The sequence below is a fragment of the Rutidosis leptorrhynchoides genome, chromosome 1 (assembly GCF_046630445.1).
Source record: "Rutidosis leptorrhynchoides isolate AG116_Rl617_1_P2 chromosome 1, CSIRO_AGI_Rlap_v1, whole genome shotgun sequence".
NCBI lineage: Eukaryota > Viridiplantae > Streptophyta > Magnoliopsida > Asterales > Asteraceae > Rutidosis > Rutidosis leptorrhynchoides.
In genome coordinates, this window is record NC_092333.1 from 617,391,078 (window position 1) to 617,415,771 (window position 24,694).

The window sequence follows — 24,694 nt, forward strand, 5'->3', positions numbered from 1 at the left end:
TCTGATAGTCCATGGGTAAGCCCAGTTCAATGCGTGCCTAAGAAGGGTGGCATGACTGTCATTACAAATGAGAAAAATGAGCTTATTCCTACTAGGACTGTAACAGGATGGCGTGTATGTATTGATTATAGAAAATTAAATGACACCACCAGAAAAGATCACTTTCCCTTACCTTTCATTGATCAAATGTTGGAAAGATTAGCCGAAAATAGTTACTATTGTTTTCTTGATGGATTTTCCGGATATTTTCAAATTCCAATAGCACCCGAGGACCAAGAGAAAACCACATTCACGTGCCCTTATGGTACTTTTGCTTACAAACGCATGCCATTTGGACTTTGCAACGCCCCTGCAACCTTTCAAAGGTGTATGATGGCGATTTTTCACGACATGATAGAAGAATGCATGGAAGTTTTTATGGATGACTTTTCAGTCTTCGGTGATACATTTGAAACATGTCTAGTTAATCTTGAACGAATGCTTATTAGATGCGAACAATCAAATCTAGTACTTAATTGAGAGAAATGCCATTTCATGGTTAAAGAAGGCATCGTTCTTGGTCATAAAATTTCAAAGGAAGGAATTGAAGTGGATAGAGCTAAAGTAGATGTAATTGCTAAACTTCCACATCCCACCAATGTTAGAGGAGTTAGGAGTTTTCTAGGGCATGCCGGTTTTTACCGACGTTTCATTAAAGATTTTTTTAAAATTGCCACTCCTATGAATAAACTCCTAGAAAAGGATGCTTCATTCATCTTTTCAGATGAATGTATCAAATCTTTTAATATTCTTAAAGAGAAACTCATTAATGCGCCGATCATGATAACTCCAAATTGGAATCTACCATTTGAAATAATGTGCGATGCAAGTGATTTTGCAATGGGAGCCGTTTTAGGACAAAGGATTGAAAAACGATTTCAACCTATATTTTATGCTAGTAAGACGTTACAAGGAGCACAAACAAATTATACAACTACTGAAAAAGAACTCCTTGCTATTGTCTTTGCTTTTGACAAATTTCGTTCATATCTCGTTCTAGCAAAAACGGTGGTCTATACCGACCATTCTGCTCTTAGATACCTATTTTTGAAACAAGATGCCAAACCAAGATTAATCCGTTGGATCTTACTCTTACAAGAGTTCGATATTGAAATCCGAGATAAAAGAGGAGCAGAAAATCTCGCCGTTGATCATCTTTCTCGTCTTGAAAATCCCGAATTAGAAGTTCTAAATGAATCGGCCATACAAGACAACTTTCCTGATGAATATCTATTGAAGATAGATTATAATGAAATACCATGGTTTGCAGACTATGCAAACTAATTAGTTTGTGGATTCCTTGAGAAAGGATTGTAGTTCCAAAAACGAAAGAAATTCTTCAGTGATATAAAACACTATTTCTGGGAAGATCCACATTTGTTTAAAAGTTGTCCCGATGGAATAATACGCCGATGTGTATTCGGAGATGAACCAATCAAATCTTAAACCATTGTCACACAGGACCAACAGGAGGGCATTATGGGCCTCAACTAACAGCAAGAAAAGTTTACGATGCTGGATTCTATTGGCCTACAATTTACAAAGACGCACACCTTCTATGCAAATCCTGTGATGCTTGTCAAAGGGTCGGAAAAATAAGTCAACGTGATAAAATGCCACAAAATGTCATTCAAGTATGTGAAGTATTTGACATTTGGGGTATTGACTTTATGGGTCCATTTTCAAAATCTCATAATAATCTCTACATTCTCGTAGCCATTGATTATGTATCTAAATGGGCGGAAGCACAAGCTCTCCCAACTAACGATGCACGAGTTGTAGTCAACTTTTTAAAACGTCTTTTTGCAAGGTTTGGAACACCGAAAGCTTTAATAAGTGATCGGGGAACTCATTTTTGTAATAATCAACTTGAGAAAGTTCTTAAAAGATATGGAGTAACTCATAAAATCTCCACTGCATATCATCCACAAACAAGTGGAAAAGTTGAAAATACCAACCGAGCTTTAAAACGTATTCTAGAGAAAACCGTAGGATCAAATCCGAAGGAATGGTCCATTAAGTTGGAGGATGCACTCTGGGCTTTTAGAACAGCCTACAAAACTCCAATTGGAACCACACCTTTTAGACTCGTTTACAGAAAATCATGTCATCTTCCAGTAGAAATTGAACACAAAGCATTTTGGGCTTTGAAGACATGTAATCTTGATTTACATGAAGCTGGACGTCTACGGTTAAGTCAATTAAACGAATTAGAAGAATTAAGACATGAAGCATACGAAAATTCGTTAATCTATAAAGAAAGAACGAAGAAATGGCATGATAAAAGAATCAGAAGTTCAAAAGAATTTAAAGAAGGAGACAGAGTTCTTCTTTTCAATTCACGATTCAAGCTATTTCCTGGAAAATTGAAATCAAGATGGTCTGGACCATTTATAGTCAAAAGAGTTTTTCCATACGGAACAGTAGAGTTAATAAATTCAAATGGGATTGAATTTAAGGTTAATGGTCACAGAGTTAAACATTACATAGATAGTCCGATGGAAGTTGACAACGAAGTTAATCACAATTTCAACACCACAGCTAACTAAGTGTGGGGAGAATCAAGTCTTTTAAAGGATAATATGTATTTCTGTTAGAGTTAGATTTTCTGTTTTCGTATAGTTCTCGAAAATGGAACCCGAATGGTCTTTCCCTAGCAGACCCTAAAGAACTAGTCTTCTCCTCCCATTCTGAATTTTTTTTTTTTTTAGGTTTTTACGAAATGAAGACTTCCTGTGAACTAAACCATGGTCTAATGCTACACGCTTTGATCACTAAACGTAATAATGACACACTTCCAAGTGAAATAGTATCATTAATCAGAGGTAAATTGGATGGAGTAAGAAAAGAATCCAGATGCGAAGATAATAAGTTACAATTTGGTAAAGGAAAATCAAAATCCGCAGCGAAAAGAAGAGCACGACACCTTGAAAGATGTCACAAATGCGGAAAATGGTCACACGAAGGTAAATGTTCAAATAATCAAACCTATTCAAACACCGAATTTGTTACTTTATGCAGAGATGGACCGTTCATATATTTAGAAGAAAAAACATTAAATGCTCGAGGTTACGCCTATGTAGCCATGGAAAACCAATTAGTCCAACTATCTTATGAGTGGGCTAGAGCATATCACTAAGAAATATATTTCACAGGTAAGTATGTACAGTTTTCAATTTTTATTTTTATTTTTATTTTTAACCTTTTGATAATAAACGCTAATTTGTTCGCTATAAAGTATTAAATTGGTATTCAATAAAATTAGGTCTTGCGACCGAAATTATTGATATCATACAAAAATTTATTACATCACTGCGAAATATAACGTTTATTCTTAAGGTATAAATATATTTAATCAATCAACTCAAAATATTTCAAAAATTCGTCATGAGTTAAATTAGGTCAAGGAACCGAAATTACTTTACCGAAAAGAGAGGCGTATATTTTTGATAATATTTGATTGATTAAAGTGGGATAAAAGCCAAAAAGATTTTTAATTTTATTTTTACCATGTTTTTAAAATTAATATATAAATCTTAACTTGATATTGTAAACTTTTTTAAATCAATATATTTAAAATTGTAAATATTTGGAAAATTAATATTTTTAATATAAGTTTGTATGTATAAAAACAAAAATATAATTTAAGTTTGGTGTGAATTTATAATATGAATTTTTAATTAAGTTTGGTGTGAATTTTTAATTTTATGCATTTTAAATTTAAGTTTGGTGTGAATTTAAAAACAAAAATTTACTTTATTTCGCTAAGTTAAAAATATGATTTTTAAAATTCGTCGTGAGTTGAAGACTAAGTCTTTGAACCGAAATTGCTTTACCCGAGGGAGGGACGAGAACTTTTACTATCATTATTTTTAATCTTATTGAATTAAAGTATACCAAAAACATTAAAAAACCTTTAAAAAAAAAAAAAAGCTGAAAACACTGTTCCCGGATACCCATGCGATCGCATGGGTATTGCACTCCAACTCCATGCGATTGCATGGAGCTGGAAAACAGGCCTGATACAAAACTCTCAGCGAGCTCTGCTCTCTTTCCCACTTCACACACACATACACGAATACACTCCCAAATAATCACCAAATTTCATCATTTTTCCACCGTAATTCATCAAATTTTTCGCTCTAATCATGCCTAGATTCTCATTCTTCATCAAAAAGGTAAAAATTACACTCCTAAACTCATAAATTTTCTAGTTTTTGTGATAATTACCAATATTTTACCTAATGCAATTTTGTTAATTTCTAGTGTAATTAGTGTTAAATTGTTAGTATTTTATGCATGTATAACCTAAATTGATGCTATTTAACATGATTTGAAGCCAAAAACTTCAAAAATTTTAGAAATCTAGGGTTTGTGTTCTTGAGCAATTTGGGGCTTTTTGATATAAACAGGTTATGGCCGATTTTTGTCATGAATTATTGCTAAATTGAGTAATGTAACATGTTTAGGTAGTTAAATGATCCAAACATTGATCCTAAACATGATTTCTGGAGATTAAAGTGGACTTTTTAGTTCAAAATTCATGAACTTGATTAATTTGATATAATTGCCATTTGAGACTTGTTTAATTATTAGTAATGACTATTTTGACATGTTATTTGAGTTAAATGCTTATGAACTTTGTCTACATTTCCATATGTGCTTATTTGAAAAATATAGAATTGTAAAAATTGTGAAAATGTGTATAAGTTATATTTTGATTTAACATGTTATTATGATTGTTTTAAGTTGTTATTTTGCTAACACTAATGCATATTTAGATGCACAAATTTTGTGTTTAATGTGTTTTGCAGAAAGCCGATACTGGAGGTTCAGGAGCATCATCATCTAGACGACCTGCTCCAGCACCAGAACCAGAACCAGAAATGCAACACGAGCCAGAACCCGAGCAAGAACCACAACAGGAACCACAACAACAGCCTGATCAACACGTACCTTATTATGATCCGGTACAGTTTGTTAATGAATTCATAGTATTCCCGATGAGGCCGCCAGTAGAATTCCCAACAATTCTTGAGCACACTTTGCATCCTAATCTGAGATTTGATAGAAGATGGAGAGATTAGGAGACATATCAAAGGAACAAATTCAAATTGGTAACAAAAAACGTAGAGGTGCCAAGGGTAATCGATTGGGATCCTTTGGAGAGAGTTCAGCTAGCTAATAGAGTCAGACAGCTACTGATTCAGAGGTACGGGAACTCTTCTTTTACAGATTGGGAACGTCTTTTCACCATTCGTAGGCCTGTATATAAGGAATGGTGTGTTGAGTTGATGAGTACTGTATCACTTGATACAAATATAGTTAGAATAGATGATAGAAGATTTCTTAGGTTTATCCTTGGCGGTAGGATGTACAGAATGTCCATGCTGGACATGGCCAGGGCTTTACAGATATATACTCCTGGAGAGTTGCTACTACCCGATTGTACAAATTTGATTCATTATGGTGAAAGGGTAGATAGCAACTTTGACGCTGACGCCATTTGGAAGCGTATGTCACATTTTGATGTTTTTACACGAGCGGGAGGACACTCCTATACACGTATTGACAGAGCCGAGCTTCGTATCATTCATAGATTTTTGGCTAACTCGATTACACAGAGAGGTCACAATAAGGAAAAATTGACCTTACATGATTTATTCTACCTAAAGTGTATTAGGAATCCTAGAAGCTTTGTCAATATCCCTTACTGTGTTGGTTTTTATTTATCTAAAATGGTAGAAGGAATGCAGGACGAGAGTATAATAGGAGGAGGTATTTTTGTTACTCTCATTGGAGAGTATTTAGGTGTTGATAGGAACCAAGGGGGTCTATTACAGCTTTGTAGAGAACAGGTTGAGCCTTTAGGATTGAAAGTTTATGTGGGTGCTAAGGTATTGAAAAGTAGACGCAACCAGGCAGTACCCTATGAGGGCCCTCATCCTCAGGTAGAGAGAGGCTCAGACGAGGAAATGGAGGAAGCGGAAGACATTAGGGATGTCTTTCGAGATGCTATTCTTGACGTCCACGTTTGTATAGATGAGGAAGCAATGACGAGCGCGGCCAGACATATTATGTACGAGCAGTGGAACTCCGAGCGAGTATACGAGGATTATAGGCGACGCCAACACGATAGCTGGTTAGTTCATCAGCACCAAATCATGAGCCAGCTATCATATCAGGTACCAAATAATTACGTGCCTACTCGACCTGCTCATTTTCCGCCACACAGCCCCGACATCCTACCACCCTTTAACAGGTATGACTATAACCAAGCCTATCAGGACACCTATAACCAACAATGGAACCCACCTGACGAGATGAACTGGAACCCCTATCCAGACTGATTTGGTTCCATTTGGTTATTTTTATGATTTTTATGTTTTTATCTTTTTACTTATTCATGTTTAAACTTATGTTATTGGATATATTTATGTAATTTTTATCATTTTTATTATTATTGTGTACTAATATTTTACCTTTAGGATTTGAAAGTGGGATATTAAGTCCCATTTCAAATTGCCATGCATGTTTATATTTGTATGCATGTATATTGTCGATTGTACAAAACAGGGTAAAACATCGCATTTTCAAAGACTGGCATTAAGTTCAGCAAAAGCTACTAATTTTGACGACAAGATGAAAAATAAATGTGATGTAACAACAAGACGAAATGAACAAATGATGTGCACCATTTATCATTCAGCAAACAAACGCCAATATGTTTGGAAACTTTGGTAAAATTTAATCATTTTTCTACGCTAAAACCCTCAATAATTTAAATTATTACTGATTTCTTGCAAATGAGGGCATTGCAAGATCTTAAGTGTGGGAAGGGGTTAAATTCTTTCGGATTTTTAAAATTTTTAACTTATACACTTGGTTACCATTAAAAATACTAGTAACACAGTAGTTGTATTAGAATCTAGTGCTCTCTGATAATAAAGAATAGCCCTAGTCTTATATACTGACTACCCAATTCTAGTAAAATTTTTCAAAATTTTCAATTAAATGAACTCAAAATCATGTTTATACATATTTATGAACGATAAAACTAGGTGTTAGCACCGAAATTATTGTTACCTCGGAAAGGACATAAATTGAGAAACAAACCAAAATGTTAGAATTCATTTAAAATGGAATAGAGGACAATAAAAAGGCAAATAAAAGAAAATAAAAGCCAAGTGTGGGAAGATTTACCAAGTTATTTTAAACATATGTCACATATTTCTGTAATAAATAATTGAAGATACTTTTGCTTTGAACTAAACTAAACAGCTTTACCCGATTTACTGTAAGAAAGATGGATCTACACGATGAATCAATTCCATCATTAAAAGGAAGTAAAGTCTTCCGAAAAAGAAACGCGCTTCTTGATTTAGTCATGAAGTTGTCGTCCAGACCAGCTGTAGGTTGATGAAAAACCTAGAAAAGTCATCTCTAAAATCAGGAGGAAATCCACGGACCTCAGCATCAAACAGGGTCGCCAAGTGGTCAGACTTATCCTAACCATGAGAGGATCTATCTTGTAAAATGGGGAGGACGCCGTGCAAATTAGCTGGATAAGACTAATGAATCAGATCCCCAGAAAGGATAATCTCCTTAAAAGATCAAAAATCAGCTTTTAAGACTGATATTACTCAATCCTAGAGATTGACCTTAAAAGATTGAGAATTACAAACTCATGGAATTCGATGATATCTAAACTCGAGCTTGAACGAGAAAATATTTTGATCAAAATTACAAACCGATTCGTTTTCTGAAAACCCATTTTCAATGCGTTCATTACCATTGAACGTAAAATCCTAGGAATTCACCTGGAATCCATTAGGTCACTTGAACCAAATCGGGTGTCAACCGTAAGAACGGTGGTTGCATAGCATGGTCAAAGACAGGACCTTGTGCCAAACCGAAAAATTATAAGGGTGAGCTTTACTATTGCTCCTACAAAGGATAGTAATTGCGTCCAACACGTTATAGACCATAATTAAAAGCATGTCAGGGGACATTGCCTTAACAGTTGCTTGTTCAACGCTTTTCTTTACAACCGGACGGTAGTTTATCGAAAGGTAATATACGGAGCAAGTATACTGGACGTGTTGCTTTCCCAATACAAGGTTAGCAAGTGGGTGACACAAAACCACAAGTTTTGAGCTAAAATTTTCAAATCTGAAACCCACCAAACCCACAAAAAGAATTTCCAAACACCGGTGAAGGGTTATTCCGGAAAACTTATCTAGGGCAAAAGCTAGATTTAATTTTTAAAAGATCAAATGTTTTCATAAAGATCCAATTTCCTTAATGGATCTAAATTTTCATAAGTCATGTGAGACTGTAAACCACATCGTTACTACCATTGTTTATACCGCCGTAAAGAAATCACTGATGTACAAAGTGTGAAGAATAAAGAAGTGATTCTAGTATTTCAAGACTATATTGCTTAAGGACAAGCAACACTCAAGTGTGGGAATATTTGATAATGCTAAAAACGAACATATATTTCATAGCATTATCCCTCAAGAAAGACAAGCTTTTAGTTGCAATTGTCCTATTTACAAGTGATATTCGTTTAAATAATAAAAGGTGAAGACAAAAGATAGATTCAACGAATTGAAGACGCAAACGACCAAAAAGCTCAAAAGTACAAAGTACAATCAAAGAGGTTCCAATTATTGATAAGAAACGTCTCAAAATTACAAGAGTACAAGATTCAAAACGAAAAATACAAGATATTAAATTGTACGCAAGGACGTTCGAAAATCCGGAATCGGGACCAGAGTCAACTCTCAACGCTCGACGCAACGGACTAAAAATTACAAGTCTACTATGCACATAAATATAATATAATATTTAAATAATTCTTATAATTATTTATATATTATATATTATATTATTAAAAACCGTCGGCAGAAAAAACAATGGCATGTGAGCCTCTCCAGCTGGCCATGCGATCGAATGGCCTTGAACGGCAAAGTCCATGCGATCGCATGAGACTCTTTTCCAGTTCACATGCCTATAAAAATCGAGCTTTGGTGCACCATATATCATATATCAATCTCTCTATCTATATGTAAACGGATATATATATTTATATTTATATTTTAATTTTAATTTTAATTTCTAATAATAAGGGTATGTTAGCGCATATTGTAAGGGTGTAATTCGAAATTCTGTCCGTGTAACGCTACGCTATTTTTAATCATTGTAAGTTATGTTCAACCTTTTTACATTAATGTCTCGTAGCTAAATTATTATTATGCTTATTTAATACCGAAGTAATCATGATGTTGGGCTAATTACTAAAATTGGGTAATTAGGCTTTGTACCATAATTGGGGTTTGGACAAAAGAACGACACTTGTGGAAATTAGACTATGGGCTATTAATGGGCTTTATATTTGTTTAACTAAATGATAGTTTGTTAATTTTAATATAAAGATTTACAATTGAACGTCCCTATAAATAACCATATACACTCGATCGGACACGATGGGTGGGGTATTTATATGTACGAATAATCGTTCATTTAACCGGACACGGGAATAGATTAATAGTCTATGGACTTATTAAAACAAGGGTGAAATTATGTACAAGGACACTTGGCATAATTGATAACAAAGTATTAAAACCTTGGGTTACACGCAGTCGATAACCTGGTGTAATTATTAAACAAAGTATTAAAACCTTGTTACAGTTTAAGTCCCCAATTAGTTGGAATATTTAACTTCGGGTATAAGGATAATTTGATGAGGACACTCGCACTTTATATTTATGACAGATGGACTGTTATGGACAAAAACCAGATGGACATTTTAAATAATCCAGGACAAAGGACAATTAACCCATGGGCATAAAACTAAAATCAACACGTCAAACATCATGATTACGGAAGTTTAAATAAGCATAATTATTTTATTTCATATTTAATTTCCTTTATTTTATATTTAATTGCACTTCTAATTATCGCACTTTTATTTATTGTCATTGTATTTAATTGCACTTTTAATTATCGTACTTTTTAATTATCGCAATTTTATTTTATCGCACTTTTATTTATCGCAATTTCCTTATCGTTATTTACTTTACGCTTTAAATTAAGTTATATTTATTTTTATTATTTTACATTAGGTTTTAACTGCGACTAAAGTTTTTTAAAATCGACAAACCGGTCATTAAACGGTAAAAACCCCCCCTTTTATAATAATAATATTACTTATTTATATATTTATATTTTTATAAATTAAAACTAATATAGCGTTAAGCTTTGGTTAAAGATTTTTCCCTGTGGAATGAACCGGACTTACTAAAAACTACACTACTGTACGATTAGGTACGCTGCCTATAAGTGTTGTAGCAAGGTTTAGGTATATCCATTCTATAAATAAATAAATAAATATCTTGTGTAAAATTGTATCGTATTTAATAGTATTTTCTTGTAAAATTTAATAGTATTTTATACCCCTTAGCTTTAACTATCAGGTATCTTATTCAACAACACTGCAGAACAATTAGCATTCATAGTAACAGCTGAAAGTTCTTCATTTTCATTCTATTTGTGATTAGATCTTTCAGAAATTTAGCATATCTTGGCATTCCTGATATCACATCAATGAAAGGAAGATTGACATTTATTTGTTTAAACATATCCAAGAATTTGGATTGCTAGGCTTCAAGTCTTTCTTTTCTCATTTTACTTGGGTAAGGAAGCGGTGGTTGGTATGGTTTAACATAAGGTTTAGCCTTAACTGTGTTATCTTCATTAACCTTTTCAACTACCGGTTCTGTTTCCTTTTCTTGCTCAGGCTGTGGTGCCTGTGTAGTAGGAATAGAGTCATCAGAAATTACTGGTATTTTAGATGGTTTAAGTGTAATACCACTTCTTGTGGTAATGGCTTTAGCTGTTTCATTTTGCGGGTTAGCATTTGTATCACTAGGTAGACTCCCCAGTTTTCTTTCACCTATCAACCTTGCTAGGTTACTTACTTCTTGTTCCAGATTTTGAATCGAAGCTTGTTGATTTCTAAATGCTTGAGCATTTTGTTCATTAGTTTGTTTCTGAGATGTGAAAAATAGCGTTTGAGATTCAACTAGCTTCGACATCATGTCTTCTAAATTTGGCTTCTTATCATCGGTTTGTGGTGGTTTATTTGAAAAAATAGGTCTTTGCTGGTTGTAAGTATTGTTGGATACTTGTTGATTGCTAGGACCATGTTGATTGTTGTATGGAACATTTCGGTTATAATTCTGGTTTTGATTGTAGTTTAGTCTTGGCGGTTGATAATTACTTTGATCATTATTTCCAGGCCTTTGGTTCATGTATGAAACATTCTCTCTTTGTTCCATTGTTTGTTCAATACTGAGACAATCTTTTGTCAAATGTGGTCCTCCACACTGCTCACAACTAATTCGTATTGAGTGAATATCTTTAGTCATCTTTTCCATTCGTCTCTCGAAAGCATCTATCTTTGCGGAAATGGAATCAAAGTCATGGCTAGAATCGTCTCTAGCCGCTTTATATGATCTAACGATATCTTTTTCTTAATGCCACTCATGGGAGTGGGAAGCAGTGTTATCAATAATTTTGTAAGCTTCAGTTGCGGTTTTCTTCATAATGGAACCACCAGCTGCTATATCGATGTCTTTTCGTGTAGTAATATCGCATCCTTGGTAGAATATTTGTACTATTTGATAAGTGTCTAAACCATGTTGAGGACATCCTCTCAACAACTTTCCAAATCTTGTCCACGCCTCATATAGAGTTTCATTTGGCTTTTGTGTGAACGTAACAATTTCTCCTTGAAGTCTCACGGCTTTAGATGCCGGAAAGAATTGTTTAAGAAATCTTTCTACTAAAACATCCCATGTATCAATCGCCCCTTCAGGTAACGATTCTAACCAATCTTTGGCTTCTCCTTTTAAAGTTGTGATGACCCAGAAATTTCTGATCAAATTTAAACTTTATCTTTAAATGATTTAATGTTTTTGACACGATAAGCAAAGTCTGTAATGTTGAGTCTCAAAGTTTTGGAACTATATTCATGTAATCAATTATTCTTTGACTGTTCTCGAAGATTCACGAACAATATATATATGACTTAATGTGCATATATATATATATATATATATATATATATATATATATATATATATATATATATATATATATATATATATATATATATATATGATTTCAAGTTATTTAGTAAACAATAGTAACATTCGATTATTGATTCGATTGATATTTAGATAAGTTAACTAAAACGTTTAAGATGAACCAGTAAAACACTAATTTGCTACAGTATTTTCGAATTGCTACAGTACCCGAAAAGCTACAGTGTTTTCGAAAATCACTATTTGCTACAGTAAAAAAAACTTTGCTACAGTAAAACACTATTTCAAATTGAAAATGTATATGTATATACTACGAGACGATGATTTATAGAAGTAAATGACCAAAACACTCGAAAGTTTAAGATACACTTTGAGTGATATAGTTTATTGATAATTTAAGACTATATTTTAACAAAGGTACGAGTCACGAAACGTAAAGAGCCAGTTTTCTCAGCGTACGAATGGACATTCGAAAAACCGGAACCGGGACATAAGTCGCGTGATGACGTACAACTTATCGGAACAAAAATTACAAATCAACTATGCACGGGAATATAATATAATATATAATTAATTAATTTAAATTATATATATTATATTAATATTTAAATATGTCGACAAGTAACACGATAAAACGAATCTGAGCTGGAAAAAGAGGCCATGCGATTGCATGGCCATTGTGCCTCAGACCCATTCGATCGCATGGGAAGTCTGGGCAGGCAACATCTATAAATTCAGTCGATTTCTGTTTTTGCACACACACATCTCTCAATCTCTCTATCAATTACTTATATACTTATTATTTATATTATATATTATTATTATGATTATTATTATTATTAAGATTAATATTATTATTATTATTATCTTATTATTATTATTAGAAATATTATACATAAAATACTACGACGAGGTCATGAGCGGGTCACTTTTGAAATGGGTTTTCGAGCGGGATAGAGCTAAGAAAACTATGGGTTATAGCTATGGAGGTTATGGGTAACGTTCATGGGTATTGTTTGCAAGTCAAACCTAGTGTTTATCATCTCTGTTGCGTCTACGTACTTTTCTACAATATTGAATCACAATATTGATACGTGAGCATTCATATCTTATCTTTTGTATATTAATTGTGTATCCATGTCTAGTGCTCTAGTATATATATTTATGCATGCTTGTATTCTAAATTTTTTCGTTAAACAGTTTATGATGAATCACGAATTAAATACATATATTACTGGTAAAAAGTATATGATATACATGTTTTTGGAAAGCTGGCGAAAAAAAATCAATAACTTTTCATTTAGAAATCGCGTAATTTCGATGAACGAATCAAAAGATATGGTCAACTGAATTATGATTGACGTTAATTGGAATTGCTTTTGAATCTGCAATTAATATTTAAAACAACTTGTTTATAAGATTGATAAATTGGATTTTTGAATATTACCAACCGAGTAAATGAATCCTTATATAAGGTACGTCTCGTTTTGTTGAACTATTGTCAAAATTGACCTTTTGAAACGACTTTGGATAACTTTTGTAAGTCGATCTCGAGCATTAGGATTATGATACACTATGACCAGACCTAGCTTGATAGATATTTATTGACCAACATATGTTCTCTAGGTTGAGATCTACGGTTATTTGGTATTCTGAGTTTCGGTCACATTTCGGTGAACGAATTTATGTGCTGCTAAGGTGAGTTTCATTTGCTCCTTTTTTAATTGCTTTTGCAATCTATATTTTTGGGCTGAGAATACATGCACTTTATTTTAAAAGCAATGGACACAAGTACATACTTAATTCTACACTGAGTTTGAACCGAAAATCCCTTAGCTTTGGTAACTAGTAACTGCCGGTTATAAGAACTGGTGGGCACAAGTAGTTGTATATGGATCCATAGGGCTAGACATCCCCGCCTGTTCCAGCTATAGAAACCCTAGCCTGAACTATAAAACAGACGTATGCTATTTGAGTTTAGTACACGTTGGTTTACGTGTATTGTACATGTTGGTTGCATGTATGTTAAACCAGGGGTACTTATTATATAGACGTTAAAGTTTAGTTACCAGGGTGCTCAATCTTGTAGAATATTTTGATAAACGTTTCTGGATGAAACAACTGAAATCTTGTGATCCACCTTTATATACAGATTATGCGAAACACTAAAACTATGAACTCACCAACCTTTGTGTTGATACTTGTTAGCATGTTTATTCTCAAGTTCCCTAGATGTCTTCCGCTATTTGCTTATATGTTAGACAAGCTATGTGCATGGAGTCTTACATGGCATATTTATCAAGGAAACGTTGCATTCACCAAATCATCACCATGTATCTTATTTTGACTGCATTGTCAACGGAATTACTATTGTAAACTATTATTTACGGTGATTGTTTATATGTAGAAATCATCAGATGTAGAAAACCTTTGATTTAAATATTCATTTATGGTGTGCCTTTTCAAAAGAATGCAATATTTACAAAACGTATCATATAGAGGTCAAATACCTCGCAATGAAATCGATGAATGACGTGTTCGTCCATATGGATTTGGAGCGATCGTCATAAAAGTCCAGGGAAATAACATGAGATAGATTTGTTCATCCTCAACTTCTCGGATTTTAAATAGAGTATAAATCCTATTAAAGGTATGAAGATGTTCGTTTGGATCTTCCTTCGGCGCACCACTAAATTGGCATTGATTAGTTACCATGTTTAGGATTTGTCCTTTGATTTCATAATCTGGCGCATTAATATCTAGTTGAGTAATTGCATGACCTTGGCCAGTGCGTTTAGCCCTCATTCGGTCTTCCATACTTAGAGGTTCCAGATTTTCCATGATTGAACTTGTTGAATCTGAATTAATAGAGGATTCTGATTTAATGGTTTCTTCCTCGACAATCTCTGGATGAGTGATTTGTGGTTCAGGAGGAATGATTAGTGGTTCTAGATCTCAAAATTGTCCTTGAATATCCTCCGGGTTCTCAATTGTGAGGTCGGGTTCAAAAAATAGATTATCGGAAATTTGAATTGGAGTACTTGGTCGATTAGATGATGATTCTAAAGAAAAATCAACGGCGACAATGTTGGCTAGATGTCTTGATCTGGTTACAGGTGGTGAATGTATGAAAGGTGATGAATGTTTTGCTCGGTGCATTCACTGAATATCCTATTAGTTATAAAGATAAAAATTATATAAGTTATCAAATTAATAGACTTTTCTGATTTTGTCCACATTTCGAATAGCCAATAGATGCAGCAGGTAGCCAGGACCCTTTAAATCGGAAGCCCACAACTCACCACTAACAAATTCAACTATTATTACGAACCAGAAAATTTTGGATGTCTATCAATTTAACCACTTAAAATGATTTTTTGTCAAAGTTTAAAGAAAATAAAGAAAATTTTATGTCCTAAAAACTAGAGCGTCGAGAAATAAGAAAGAAAAAGAATGCGTCGAAAAATAAGAGGTCGAAAAATAAGCGTCAAAAAATAAAGATCGAAAAATAATAAGAAAGTAGCGCGTCGAAACTTAAAAGGTCTAAAAACTAAAAATTGAAACTTATGTTTAAAGGTATTAAAGCTTAAAAGGAATTCTATATCCAAAACGGCAATAACTTAAAAAGTACTAAAATCTTAAAACGGCGTCGCAAAATTCTAAAGCACCTAAATCTTAGTCTAAAGAAAAAGCACTTAAAGAATTTTACGGGAAAGCCTAAAAATCTAGAGCTACTATGGAAAAATACTAAGTTTAAAACTAGTTACGATAAATATACAATTACGTACTAAATAATAAAAAGATACAAAAATGATAAAATTACCTATTTTTATAAAAATATTATTTTTATATTATTATTTTATAATAGTATTAAGTTTATATATTTATTAAAACTAATTATAACTTAAAAATACAAATTAAATAAAACTAAAACTAAAACTAATTATTATTATATAAAACCCTAATTAGGTAATTAATTAATAATAATAATTAATAAACCTTAACCCTAATTCGACTGTCCAAGGTTTTAGACGTGTCAGACATCACCATGCGGTCGCATGGATTTGAAGCCTCCGGTTCATGCGATCGCATGGGCCTGAATTTCGGATCAGGTTGTTGGGCTGCTACAGGACCAGGCCCGATTATTCTTTTAATTATTTTTTTTCTGATTTATCTTTATATAAAATATTATGTAATAAAAAAAATATTACTTATTAGTTTTATAATTCTAAAATATAAACTTTTTTTAGACACTTAAAAATATATACATAAATATTTTTATGTTTTTATATTTTTGTAATTTTAACACTTATTACTAAAATAAAATATTTTTACAAAATAAGAAATATTATATTTTTACAAAAATATTTTAAAATTTTTTTTTATAGCGTTTCGCTTTCTTCCCCGGCAGCGGCGCCAAAAATACTTGATGTTATGCGAGGTGTATACGAAATAGTTATATTTTTACTACGAAATACTATTAAATACGATACAATTTTACACAAGTTATTTATTTATTATTAGAGTGGATACACCTAAACCTTGCTACAACACTATAGGCAGTGTACCTAATCGTAAAGTAGTGTAGTTTTTAGTAAGTTCGGTTCGTTCCGCAGGGAGCAAGCCAAGTTTAACGCTATATTTATTTTAAACTATATTTGTATCAATATATATATATATATATATATATATATATATATATATATATATATATATATATATATATATATATATATATATATATATATATATTGATACAAATATAGTTTAAAATATATATATATATATATATATATATATATATATATGTATATATATATATATATATATAAGTAGTATTATTATTATTACAAAAAGGGGGTTTTACCGTTTAATGACCAGTTTATCGATTTTATGTCTTAAGTTGCAATTAAAACCTAATGTAAAATATTAAATATACAAATGACTTAATTTAAAGTGTAAATTAAATAACGATAATAAAAGTGCGATAATTTAAAGTGCGATAAAATGACGATAAATAAAATTGTGATAATTAAAAAGTACAATAATTAAAAGTGCGATAAGATATAAAATAAAGGAATTATGATTATTTAAACTTCCGTAATCATGATGTTCGACGTGTTGATTTTAATTTATTACCATGGATTAATTGTCCTTTGTCCTGGATTATTCGATATGTCCATACAGTTTTGTCCATAATAGTCCATCGGTCATAATTATAAAGTGCGAGGATCTTCGTCAAATTAACCTTATATCCGAAGTCAAATATTCCAACTAATTGGGGATTCGAACTGTAACAAGGTCTTAATACTTTGTTTAATGAATACACCAGGTTATCGACTGCGTGTAATTTAAGGTTTTACTACTTTGTTAACAATTACACCAATTACCCTTGAATGTAATTCACCCCTGTTTTAATGAGTCCATTAAATATTAATCCATTCCCGTGTCCGGTAAAATGAACAATAATTTGTATTTATAAATATCCCGCCCACCGTACCCGATTAAGCGTATGTGGTTACTTATAGATACGTCAAATTGTAACCTTTATATTAAATTAACGAGGTATCGTTTAGTTAATATAAAGCTCATTATTAGCCCATAGTCCAATTTTCACAAGTGTCGGTCTTTTGTCCAAACCCCAATTATGGTACAAAGCCCAATAACCTCGTCTTTAATATTTAGCCCAACATCACGATTACTTCGATTTAAATAAGCATAATAATAATTTAGCTACGAGACATTAATTTAAAAAGGTTGAACATAACTTACAATGAGTATTAATCGCGTAGTATTACACGGACAGAATTTCGACTTACAAACTTACAACATTCGCTACCATAACCTTATTATTATTAAACTTAATTATAAATATAAATATATATTTGAGAGATAGAGAGTATGAAACGACCCGTCAAAGTACACTTGACGACCATCGTTATCTTAGTCCCACAGCTTGATCCTAACTCTATATGAATTTGATAAATAACCTTGCATTCTTTATTTAAAAATGATTTCCTATAAAGGAAACCTACCAAAATATTAAGTTTAGAAAAACCATACATTATTACTTAACCAAAAGTTGACCAAAACAAAGTCAACAATATCCACTATTAAATGTATCAAAATAGAATGCAAGTTAATGTTTAACAAAAGCTGCCATCATAAATATGCAGACTCTCTAAGCACATCGGAAGCAATAAATCATGAACCTGAGAATAAAACATGCGAGTAACTGTCAACAAAAATGTTGAGTGAATTATAGGTTTAATATTGCAATCAATATTTAATTTAAAACATAAAATTTATGTTTGAAAACATAAAAACTCCTTTTTGGACCACAAAATTATATGCTAGAAAACATATAAAAACATTATTCCATCTTCCGTGAGCCACCTGGTAACCACTTAACCATTTATTTACCCTTGCCAAACACAATAAATAATATACACCGAACAAGTGTATCTTCAACTAAATACGAAGTACAAAACATTCCGATTATAAATTGCTAGTGCGACTAGCTCGAAATGGGGTTGTCAAACCCGATAGATCTATTCATAGGATTCACGTTCACCAGTAGAAACCAGTGATTACAATTACCAGATTAGAGAATATTTTTGTTCGACTCACAATGAATAATTTAAACCAACTTCCGCTTGTGTCCAATACGTAAAAATAAAATGCATGTATTCTCATCTTAAAAGATTTAAAATAGAAAAATGGGACTATAACTCACCTTAAAGCAAATGAAGTAACCAGACAAAAATGCGAACAGCAATGAAGTAAAGTAATCAGGAATGATCACAACGTCGACCTATAAATAAAGCAGGTCGGTATAAATAACTAACTTAGGTCAAGTCTTAGTATGATAGCTTGTTGCAAGTAGACATAGAACAACACTCAGCATGCATCGGTTTGATCAGAACAGCGTAAGGACACGTACTTTCTATTTTTAGAAAGTTTCTATTTTTAGCAGGTTTCCATTTTTGGAAAGTTTCTATTTTAGGAAAGTTTCTATTTTTGAAAAGTTTCTATTTTTAGAAAGTTTCTATTTATGAAAAGTTTCTATTTTTAGAAAGTTTCTATTTTTGGAAAGTTTCTATTTTTGGAAAGTTTCTATTTTTAGAAAGTTTCTATTTTTGGAAAGTTTCTACTTTTGGAAAGTTTCCATATTTGGAAAGTTGCTATTTTTGGAAAGTTTATAAGTTAGGAAAATTTCCTTAATTAGAAAGTCAACAAAAGTCAACACAAAGTCAAAGTCAACCGAAAGTCAACTCAAAAGTCAACCTTGGTCAAACATAGTCGACGTTAAATTTTAAAGTATAAGTTATATTAATAAAATAAGTTATAATGTTAATTAAAGTCAATTATGTATAATTGTGTCACATCATAAGTTTAATTAAATTAAAATAAATTATTAAAGTTAACATAAGTTTAAATGTTATAATTAATATAACATAAGTATTTAATTAATTAATTAAGTATTAATCATAATATAAGTATTATTAATTAATAATAAGTTTTAAATCATATCATAAGTATTATTAATTAATAATGAATTATTAATCATATCATAAGTTTCTAATTATAATCATTAAATCATAAGTATTTAATAATTAAATTACAATTAAATAATAATTAAGTCTTATAATAATTAAATAATCAATTAATTCTTATTATAAGTCTTATTATAATCACCTCATAATATAAGTTTAATACTTACCATAAGTACTTTTAATTAATAATAAAAGTATTATTAATCATAAGTTTAATTAAAGTTTCATTAATCATAATTAATTAATAAATGATATAATAAATATTTATATCATAAGTCTTAAATTAAAATAATTACTTTTATATCATAAGTAATTTATTAATAATGAAAATCATTATTCATATCATAAGTCTTATTTCATAACCATAAGTTTTAATTAAAAGTTCATCGGGTCATAACTTGAGCCCCGGGAATCAGTTTTCGGCGAGTCTTATATATATTTTCGCCTAACCAGCCCACCCGACACCTTAGCATGCTCAAGAACATCCCAAGAACAGCCACCAAGTCATGACTTACAGCCATAACTCAATTTGGATCTTTAATCCGTTCAAAAACATGTTTTAGTCATAACGGGTGATCCGTGGCTCGGATTTCGATGACCCGAACATGAATGTTCATCCAATCATCAATCCTAACACACTAGTACACCTTAAAGACTCTAAAAATAGTCACAAAGTCAGACCATACCTGTACCAATTCGTTTTCACATTTTAATTTCAATTAAACACCATTTTGATCATAACTTATGTTCCGGGAATTGAAATAACATGAATCCGGAGTCTAAAATTAATGTCTTGATGAGAGGAACTCATCTAGACACTTTAATTTCACTTTTACATTAGTTGTGTTTACAAAAACAATCAAACAAACCGCTGTCCCAAATCAATCAAACCGAAAACATGAATTAACGAGCATTTCTACGCATACTATCAATAATACAATAACATATAATCATCATACTATCAATATAACATATAAAAATAGTAAAATTAAAGAAAAATTAAAAAGTTAGGGTTAGGGTTTATACCCTAATCAAGAATTGAAGGATATGATCGTGTAGAGGAGAACGAGAGGAACGCTTTGATGTTAAAAGCCCTTTGATCCAAGCTCTAGATGATGATCAATTGAAGATGATGATGATGATGAGAAAAGTGGCGGCCAAAAAGGGAGAGAAAGAGGAGAGGAAAAGTGAAATAAAATGTTTAAGTGAAAATAGAGAAATGAGGTTTCCTTCTAATTAGTACTAATTACAAAAAAAATGCACATTACACCCTCCCTAAAAGGGGTTCAGCCAAAATCCTCATGGTGTGGGCCCCCCTTTGGCCCAAATTGATAAAATGTATAATTGCTTGTGGCCCAAATGCCCGAACGAAGCCCAAAACGCGAAAACGCTACTACGCGATTGATTTTTCGGAGAGATAACAAATACGCGACGAATAAAATATATAAACACTATATATAATCATATTACATCAAAATATCATATTTAAAATAAATTGGATTTAAAAATTCCAAAAGCTTGACCGTTGGTTTGAAAACCGAAAAGATTCGCCGGATAGAAATCCGCGACACGTAGAAACGTACCACTTAAAATATGAATACAAATATTTACATAACACATAATAATTAATATATTATTATTAAAATAATAATATAGGTCATAGAAATGACGTGGCACGAATAACAATTAACGAACGTTAAATGATAAACAGTAAAAGATAACGGAAAAAGTAGGGTCGTTACAGTACCTTCCCGTTACGGAAATTTCGTCCCGAAATTTAAGCAGGTGCAGGGGTTGACTCAGCATCTGGGAACAAATGCGGGTATTTCTGCTTCATCTAATCTTCATGCTCCCAAGTAAACTTGGGACCGCGTCTGGCGTTCCATCTAACTCGAACAATAGGAATTCTACTCTGCTTAAGAGTCTTAACCTCTCGATCCATAATTTCAACATGTTCCTCAATAAAATGTAGTTGCTTATCAACATGAAGCTCCTCCAGAGGAATAGTCCCATCGGCCTCGGCCAAACACTTCTTTAAATTCGATAAATGAAAAACGTCGTGAACAGCACTGAGTTCTTGTGGCAATTTCAAACGATAAGCCACGGGTCCAACTCTCTCAATAATCTCAAATAGTCCAACAAAACGAGGATTCAACTTTCCCCTTTTACTAAAACGTACCACACCTTTCCAAGGTGATACCTTCAACATAACACGGTCACCAACTTGAAATTTAATGTCGTTCATCCTCTTATTGGCATAGCTCTTTTGCCGACTTCTGGCAGTTCTCAATCTTTCTTTAATCTGTACGATCTTCTCGGTAGTCTCATGAATAATTTCTGGGCCTGTGAGTTGAGCATCCCCAACCTCATTCCATCAGACAAGAGACCTACACTTTCTACCATACAGAGCTTTAAATGGTGCGGCTTTAATACTTGCATGATAACTGTTATTATAGGAAAATTCAGCTAGCGGCAAATATCTGTCCCACCCATTACCAAAATCAATAACACATGCTCGTAACATATCTTCTAACGTTTGAATGGTCCTTTCACTCTGACCATCCGTCTGCGGATGATAAGCGGTGCTCATATCCAACTTAGTTCCCAAAGCTTCCAGTAAGGATTGCCAAAACCTCGATATAAATCGACTGTCTTGGTCTGAAATAATAGATAGAGGAATACCATATCTTGAAACAATCTCCTTCAAATACAAACGAGTAAGCTTCTCCATCGAATCTGTTTCCTTAATCGGCAAGAAATGAGCTGACTTTGTGAGTCGGTCAACAATCACCCAAATGGTATCATAACCACCCACAACTCTCGGTAACTTCGTAATAAAATCCATCGTAATACCTTCCCACTTCCACTCGGGAATCTCAGGTTGCACCAAAAGTCCAGACGGTTTCTGATGTTCAGCTTTAACCTTAGCACAAGTCAAATACTTAGCCACATTCGTAGCCACATCAGCTTTCAAATTAGGCCACCAATATATCTCCTTAAGATCATGATACGTCTTTCCTGAACCAGGATGAATAGAGTACCTAGACTTATGAACCTTATCTAAAACCAGTTGTCGCAGATCACCAAACTTTGGAACCCAAAGACGTCCCGCAAAGTACCTAGTACCATCAGTTCGTACCTCAAACTTCTTAGCCATGCCTCTGACTTTCTCGTTCACAAAATTCTCCTCCTTCAAGGGTTCTTGTTGTGCCTCAAGAATCTGCCTTGCGAGGTTCATTCGAATTGTCATGTTCAAGGCTTTAAACCTGCGAGGTTCAGCCCTCTCTTTACGACTTAACACATCAGCCGCAACATTGGCCTTTCCAGGATCATATAAAAGTTCGCAATCATAATCGTTCAACGTCTCAACCCATCTTCGTTGCCTCATATTCAACTGTTTCTGATCAAGGATATGTTGAAGATTTTTGTGATCAGTGTACACTGTACTTTTGACCCCATAGAGATAATGTCTCCAAATCTTAAGTGCAACACAACAGCTCCCAACTCTAAATCATGAGTTGTATAATTCTGCTCGTGAATCTTCAACTGACGTGACGCGTACGCAATAACTTTCTTTCGTTGCATCAAAACACAACCAAAGCCTGTCGTGATGCATCGCAATAGACGACAAAATCATCATTACCCTCAGGTAGTGATAATATCGGAGCGGTAGTCAACTTCTTCTTCAGAGTTTGAAAGGCAGTCTCTTGTTCATCCTTCCACTCATACTTCTTCCCCTTGTGCCTTAAAGCAGTTAGAGGTTTCGCTATACGAGAGAAATCTTGAATAAACCTTCTATAGTATCCTGCCAACCCTAGAAACTAACGAATCTGTGTAGGAGTCTTCAGAATTTCCCACTTCTCAATTGCCTCAATCTTGGCAGGATCAACTTGTATTCCCTGTTTACTAACAACATGTCCAAGGAATTGAACTTCTCTTAACCAGAAATCACACTTAGAGAACTTAGCGTACAACTCTTCTTTCCTCAACAAGTCAAGCACCAACTTCAAATGTTCTTCATGTTCTTCGTCACTCTTGGAATAAATAAGGATGTCGTCAATGAAAACAATCACGAATTTGTCCAGATAGGCTCTACACACACGGTTCATGAGGTCCATGAACACAGCAGGTGTGTTGGTTAATCCGAAAGGCATAACAAGAAATTCGTGGTGACCATAACGGGTACGGGAAGCGGTTTTCAGAATATCAGATTCTTTAACGCGCAATTGGTGATAACCAGAACAGAGATCAACTTTAGAATAAACGGACGAACCTTGAGGCTGATCGAACAGATCATCAATTCTCAGAAGAGGATAACAATTCTTAACAGTAAGCATGTTCAACTCGGGATAACTAATACACCATCGGAACGAACCATCTTCCTTATTAACAAACAAAACAGGAGCTCCCCAAGGGGACGAACTGGGACGAATGAAATATAGTTGTAACAACGAAGGAAGAAATATATAGAGTAGTCACATCAGTGGCATAGACATTTAAGGCAATTCTCTCAAAGGAGATAACGAGGATCATGGACTTCAAAGTAAATTTTCATTACATTTTGAAAGGAAGACGTAAGAAAGGTGTGATATTTCAATGAGAGTGAACTTCCTTGTACAATGAGCGAGAAAATCTAGGATTGATCCATATTCTTAAATTTATGTGCAGATGAAAAGAACGCGAATCATGGGTTATAGAGAATGGGCGCCTCCAGGTGAGATGAATCTCCAAATATAATGTCGTGCACCTCAAAGTATTGAATCCTAGGATTGATGTTTACGAGGGTGTTGCGGTTAACAGCGAATATTGAGAGTAGAAACTCCTCAAACGGTCTAGTGTAATATATATTCATGATACCCACTATAACAACAGTTAGGGTAGAAACCCACCTAGCGCCTTTCCTACAATAGGGTGACCACCGAGTGTACCCCAGAAAATTGATTTATTGGTCCGCGTTTCAGCCATGTCCAACTATAAGAGGGAAAA